The sequence below is a fragment of the Myotis brandtii genome, unplaced genomic scaffold, assembly GCF_000412655.1.
Source record: "Myotis brandtii unplaced genomic scaffold, ASM41265v1 scaffold810, whole genome shotgun sequence".
Taxonomy (NCBI): Eukaryota; Metazoa; Chordata; class Mammalia; order Chiroptera; family Vespertilionidae; genus Myotis; species Myotis brandtii.
Window position 1 is genome coordinate 758,799 of NW_005371274.1, and position 7,239 is coordinate 766,037.

The 7,239-nt window shown below is 40.2% G+C and overlaps 1 protein-coding gene across 1 annotated transcript in view; it reads right to left on the reverse strand.

Annotated features, from left to right (window-relative positions):
• Positions 1–7,239, reverse strand: part of CPEB3 (cytoplasmic polyadenylation element binding protein 3) — a 141,202-nt gene that overhangs the window by 73,920 nt on the left and 60,043 nt on the right. The window lies entirely within an intron of this gene.

Genomic DNA, 7,239 nt, shown 5'->3' on the forward strand with positions numbered 1-7,239 from the left:
ACTGGGGATGTGCCTGCAACCAAGGTACATGCCCTTGACTGAAATCGAACCTGGGACCCTTCAGTCTGCAGGCCGATGCTCTATCCACTGAGCCAAACCGGTCAGGGCAATGGTTATGACATTTTTAACCCTCCTAACGTAGGCCATATTTGATATCACGCAAAAATTTTTTCTCATTGTTAACTCTACAGCCAAATAAAGTATACAGAGTAAAGGTACCTATCCACGCCACATGATATAAGAAAGATACCAGCAGTTAGAGTCTGTTAATAAATGTAACACAGTAATGCCATCTGGCAACAAAATAAAATCTAAGTTTAAAAACAAATACATTTCCTGTTTGAGTCAATGAGTTCCTGGTAAAACTTTCCACTAGGTTCCCCTCTAAAAACAAACTGTCTTGAGCACTCTTGAAAAGAAAAATTTCCCTCTAAAATAAATTCATACAACTCTTAAGAAAAAAAAGTCTTCCCCATTTAGTCTATCCTGTCTTTAGCCTGTCTTTATTTCCCTGAAACCTAGGTTCTGCGTCACTACAGTCAACTCTCTGAAACAGAATATAAATAGCCTTAGAAAAGTACTGAACATTTATTTCTTTTACAAAAAAAAAAATAGTTACTAATATAACTCTGTTTATTTTATGAACCCAGGTGGTATAAGAAAGGCACTATTTTGATGTTGGGAGTTAATAAATAAAAGGACCAAAGAAATTTTTGTTCAGCTCTTCCCAGCTTAGCTACAAAGAAACAGAACAAAATTGGTCACCTCATGTCACCTAGCTTTTCCAGCCTGACAGGAACAAACAATGGACAGTAAATTCTCATCCTTGTTATTTGTTTTGATTACTGGAGGGAAAAATAGATCTGCAGCAACTATAGGCAAAATGAGTTTCCCAAAGACACGAAGAGCTGTTCTCCCTCGGCCGTCAGCTTTGCTTTTCACGTAACCCACACTCAGTGAATTATGCACCTACTCTGTGATAGGAACACGCCCAATCACATTTCCCACAGATTGTTCCTATCCCCATCTCTGACCCTCAACACGAGTAACATGAGATGCTCAGAAAACAAAAGCTTGTGTGGGAGGAGGGAAGGGAGAACTAAATTATATTGGAAAACACTGGCCAGCTTATGCCTTTCCCATAGATTTACAATCCACATTGGAATACAAAAGGCTGCGGAAAGTTCCACGGTAAAACAGATTATTCCAGTATTACCTGGATTTAAAATAAAGGAATCTTGCCCAGCTGGTGTGGCTCAGCGGTTGAGCATCGACCTATGAACCAGGAGGTCACAGTTCAATTCTTGGTCAGGGCACATGCCTGGTTTGCAGGCTCGATCCCCAGTGTGAGGTGTGCAGGGGGCAGCCGATCAATGAGTCTCTCTCATCATTGATGTTTCTCTCTCTCTTTCTCCCTTCCTCTCTAAATCAATAAAAATATGTATTTTTTAAAAAGATAAAGAAATTGCCCTAGCTGGTTTGGCTCAGTGGATAGAGCGTCAGCCTGCGGACTGAAGGGTCCCAGGTGGTTCGATTCTCGAGGGCACATGCCTAGGTTGTGGGCTTAATCCCCAGTGGGGGACATGCAGGAGGCAGCCAATCAATGATTCTCTCTCATCATTGATGTTTCTATCTCTCTTTCCCTATCCCTTCCTCTCTAAAATCAGTAAAGATATATTAAAAAAAAAGATAAAGAAATCTTTAACATACATAACTCTGTGAAAAAATATTTATCCACATCCACGAACACCAAATAAATAAGATCGTTATTTGGAAGTCCCAGACAAAGAAATCAAGTCTGGTCAGAGAGATAGTCAAGTGCACAATTATAAAACAGAGGAATAAGTACTAAGGGACGACGTTTTACGAAATGACACAAAAGCACAATTTACTGCCCAATGGGAGATGGGGGCAAAAAGACCTTCAGAGTGATTTCACAGGAGGGCAGATTTGAGCAGAATCTTGTGGGAGTGCCAAAGGTAAAGAACAAGAATCCACAGAGAAAGAACTTTTAAGGCAGTTTGGATCTTTCCTCCAAACCTGCTCCTCTCAATAAAAATGACTATCATCCATATCCAATTCAACCCATAAAATCCAGGCGTCATCCCTGACATCTCTGTTTCTTTCACACTCCAGTTCTAATCCATCTCTCCATACATCCTGCCAACTCAAGCTATAAAATTCTTCAATCCAGTCAATTCCATGTTCGATCCTAACAGCTTAGTCCAGATCACCATCATCTCTCCCCTGAACTAACATTCTAATGAATCTACACCAAGCATGTCAAACTCGTGGCCCACAAGGAATATTTTTGCAGCTCAGCCAATAGAACAGTATGTAAGAAACATTTCAATAAAAATTTCATAACTTAATTTTTACAATACCGTTACATATAATTATTGATGAACTATAACATTCACTAATGACTAATTACTGTAATCGTGTTGCATTCATTTCCCTTACTCGCCTTACGCACAGGCGTACCATTTCTCTCCACTAATACTAGCAGCGAATATTTTAGCAGCCGGTTGCCACGTCATTAGTCTTGTACTGACTTGTTTGGTGTGCGCAACAGGAAATATTTTAGCTTTCAGAGAACAAGGAAAATATTTGCATTACACTTATTTATTTGTGCAGTTATTCAGTATCTGGTAAGTGTTCAAGAAAAAATATTAATTTTATTAAAATGTTCTATTATTTTATGTTAACGATTATTCATTTATTTCAGCCCTTTGTATTCAGCATGTCTCTATCGAAGTAAACATACGTTTCTATGAAAACTGAAGCTTTTTTTGCGGCCCACATAAATTTAGACCTTGTTTATTTGGCCCGTGTTAGCCTTTGAGTTTGACATGCTTGCTCTACACACTAGCTTGCTTAGTCTACTGATTTCTATCCTGAACCCTACAGTGCTTTCTCCACAAACAGTCAAAGTCACCATTTTCAAAAATTAACCTGAACATGTAACCTCACTCCTCACCCCTACCTGTAAAACCCCTCAATAACATCCCATTGCTCTCTGGATAAAGTGCAGACACATCTCTGTAACCGTAAGGCCTCTGCCTGCCTCTCCTAATCATAGTTGCTGCCTCTCCCTCTGGTTCACTAACCTCCGATCTCGCACACACCCTTTGAATTTCTTGATTATTCCTCCTTGCCTCAGGCTCTAAGGACAAGGTGTTCCCCTAACCAACAAACACCCTCTCCCAGCTCCCTAATTTTCTAGTTAATGCCTACAATTCTTCAGGTCTCAGCTGAAAAGTCATTTTCTCAGGTGGAACGACCCTGACCTTCTAGATTCGGTTAAGGTCCCCTTTTCTATCCACTCAGAGCACTTTTGTACGGGTTTTTATTTGGTATCTCATTTCCCAAAACCCCATTCAATTGTAAGCTCTATTAGGAAAGGCACCCATTTACCTTGTTCATCACTGTATCTTCATGTTCTAATAAGAGCACGTAAAAGGTACTCAATGACTGGTAAAAGTGAGGCAGTATCCAGGAAAGGAAACAGCATGTGCAAAGGCATGGGATGCAAGTAAAGGCTGGAACACAACACAGGCTGTGACGATGGCAAGAGATGGAACCATGCCCCAGAAAATCGAGACCTTTTCTATTGCTTCTATTCATTCAAACATTATATTCTATATTACAAAAGAAAATTTCCCCCATTTTCCAAATTTAATATTTCTTTCTCATACTAGTTTTTTTTTCTTTTTTAAACTACACTCACTCCCTGAAAAGTCTGATACACCCTTCTAATCCATCTCCCATCCTGTCACAATGAATTCTCTAAGATGCTTGTGACCATGGTATTTCCTCTACCCCCAGATCCTCCAATAGCTACCATCAGCTCCACCAGCAATTTACACCCAGGGAGAAAGGGGGTGGGGTGAGAGTCTGAAGAAATCTGTGACTGTCCAGTGAGAGAATGAGGAAGTCTTAAACCAGAGCAGTGAAGAAGGAGAAGTGGATGTTCAAGACATTCTAGAACAAGGAGAACTTGCTTTTGCATGGCCAACATAACCACAGTTTCCCCAGAGTATTTTGACAAAGAAAATAAAAGCAAGAGTTAATTGTGAAAATCTGGACTGTTTTAAAAATTGGTTATGGATACTTAAACTTTCCAAGGTTTTAAAACCAAATCTCTGTTTTAGTTAGTACTTAGAGTACCATAGACTTTAATAATAAAGTGGCCCTTAGAAATGAAACTACTAAGAATTCACACATACATGATGTTTCCCTAACTGTGGGTAAGAACTAAGAAGCCCATCCCCAGATCTCCGTAATCAGAATCTGTGGAGGTCAAACTTGAAAATCTGCACTTTTAACAGATTTCCCCAGTGAACCCTGTGCTCAAATGTAAGAACCATGGAGATTGCCCATCTATAGCAGGCAGCCACCGAAAGAGGTACTGTGTGAAGTGTATAGATAGAGCCTTGGGAAACATCCAAGCTCAATCAAGTTAAAGAAAGTATATCTTCAGGAATGGACTGCAAAATCCATAATCTAGTCCATCTGACTGTAACGTGACTGCCCGCAGTGCTGATGGAACAAAAAGTTAGTCTGCAGGAGGCATTTAAAAGAAGTGAAGAGGAAGAACTTGTAGCGTTCACCCAGTGCAGAGCAACAGGAAATAAAAGGATTTTATCATACTGGTGGGATTACTCTTCTGTGGGACAGAATGGCTCATTTGTTATTTCCGTAGCCTGACAACCATTTATTTTCCTGTACTCCAATGACAAGCTCCTGAAAGACTGTAAGTGAATTTAGTGTGTTGCTATTGTGAAGAGGTGACTCTTTTTAAAAAAATATATATTTTATTGATTTTTTACAGAGAAGAAGGGAGAGGGAATAGAGAGTTAGAAACATCGATGAGAGAGAAACATCGATCAGCTGCCTCCTGCACACCCCCTACTGGGGATGTGCCCGCAACCAAGGTACATGCCCTTGACCGGAATTGAACCTGGGACCCTTGAGTCCACAGGCCGACGCTCTATCCACTGAACCAAACTGGTTAGGGCAAGAGGTGACTCTTGAACTAGTACACAAGTAACCAGCCATTGACGCTGTATTTCTAGTGCATCCATCTCCATAATAAATTAAAGCAGTGGTGTTCTGATTTGTCCAGTGGTCCCTTGTGAGGCTGGTATCTGTACATTCATTTGGTTGGCATAAATCCATCCCCCTCACGACAAATCATCCCTGGGAAGACTGGTAAGGTTTAGTTCCTGGACATGTGTTACTAGAAACAGACCCTTGAAGAGGCTGCACCCAAACTGCATCCCACGAAAGGCCCTGCTTCACTAACTAGCATCTTTCTGATGTATTTCTTTTCTTTAATGAAAACATTCCCCAAGACCAAATACTTAAAGTAAGCCATTTTACCTAACAAAAAATTATATTCTGATACATTTAGTATATAAATCTGCTTTAACCTCATGATACTTCCATATAAAATATTCATATTCAATATTTCAACAGAAGCCAGAGAAAAGCTTCTCACCTGCTATGACTTGGCCATTTGGCTTTCTTTTCTACCAAATGGTCTGGTTTTCTGATTTCAATAACCAGAATGTGCCCAGCCAGCGTGGCTCAGTGGTTGAGTGTCGACCTATGAACCAGGAGGTCATGGTTCGATTCCTGGTCAGGGCACGTGCCTGGACTGTGGGATTGATCCCCAGTGTGGGGCGTGCAGGAGGCAGCCAGTCAATGATTCTCTTTCATCATTGATGTTTCTACCTCTCTCTCCCTCTCCCTCCCTCTCTGAAATCAATAAAAACATATTAAAAAAATAAAATAAAAAAATAACCAGAATGTAATTTTTGGCCCAGTAATTAGAAAAATACTCTCTGAATGCAGAGATGACTTAAACCTGAAGGACCCTTGTAAGAAAAATGCCAAGTAAGAAACCTGCAAAGCACTATTGAAGCACAGAAGGCTCGTCCAAGATAACTCTACCCCAGGAGGCTTCCTTTCCAGCTGGACTGCCAAAGCTGCTCCAACCTACCTGTGAGCCCCCATCAGAGCCTCTGCTGTCAATCAATAGCACCAGGCCGCTTCTGGCCCAGTGCATCCATTCCAAGCCGGACTCTTTTCATCTTAGTTTTGCAAATAGCTCAGGAAATAGTCACTTTGGGAATTTTTTTAAAGTGGATTAAATGGTATGACTCCCTTAAAAAAACTGCCCGTAAGTCAAGAGAGTCAGGTTCTAAGCTATGCATTAATCTGTGATGTTGGCCAAGATATATCACTTCCCTGAGTCTCATTTACATATTGATATATTTAAACTAGATGAGATTTTTCAAATCTCTGAGGGCAGCAGAATTCCTTTTATTACACAAAAGTCTTCCATAAAATCCTACTATACAAATAGATAGAAATGCTTCTTTCCTGGTATTGCTATGTGGGTATCTCCTGGTTATCACAAGCTGAATCTGTTTATAAATGAACTCTTGGCATCTACTTTAAATCTATTCTCTCCCGCTCCTATTTCAATATGTAGCTTCACAATCCAGAACCTGAACATCATTTTCAGTCTTCCTTCTGATTTACTTTCCACATTCAATTCTTCAATCTAATGCCATCAAAGAGGGTAGATTCCAACTCCCATAATCTATCTTCCATTTGTTCACTTCTTTTCAATTCCATTGCCATTACCCTACCCTAAAACATCATCATCTCTTGCCTATCATTCTGAACTAGACAGCCCACTTCTCTCACAACACTCCAAACAGTAGCCAGAGTGCTCTTTGAAAAACATAAATCCAATCACTTGACCCTGGCTTTCAAACAGTCATAGATTTCCTCTTGTACTTGGACCAAGTTCAAAATCCTCACCAGGAGCTAAAGCTTTGCATGATCAGATTTCCTTCCTTCCTCCAGCCTCTTCTTAAGACACTCTCCCCTCTCCCCTTCCAAGCTCAGCCATTTTGGGCTTTATTAACTTCCTCAAACACACAAAGCCTTTTCTTTCGTCAAGTCCCAAAAAAACCCCACAGCTTTATTGAGATATAATTCACATATCATACAATTCACCCACGTAATCCAATAGCAGTTACTCCCCATTTTCCTCAAATCTCTCAGCCCTAGGCAACCACTAGTCTACTTTCTATCTCAATAGATTTGCCTATTCTGGACATTTCATAAAAGTGGGATCTGTGATCTTTTATAATTGCCTCCTTTCATTTAGCATAATGTTTTCAAAATTTATCAATGTTGTGACATTCGGTCTTTTACTAC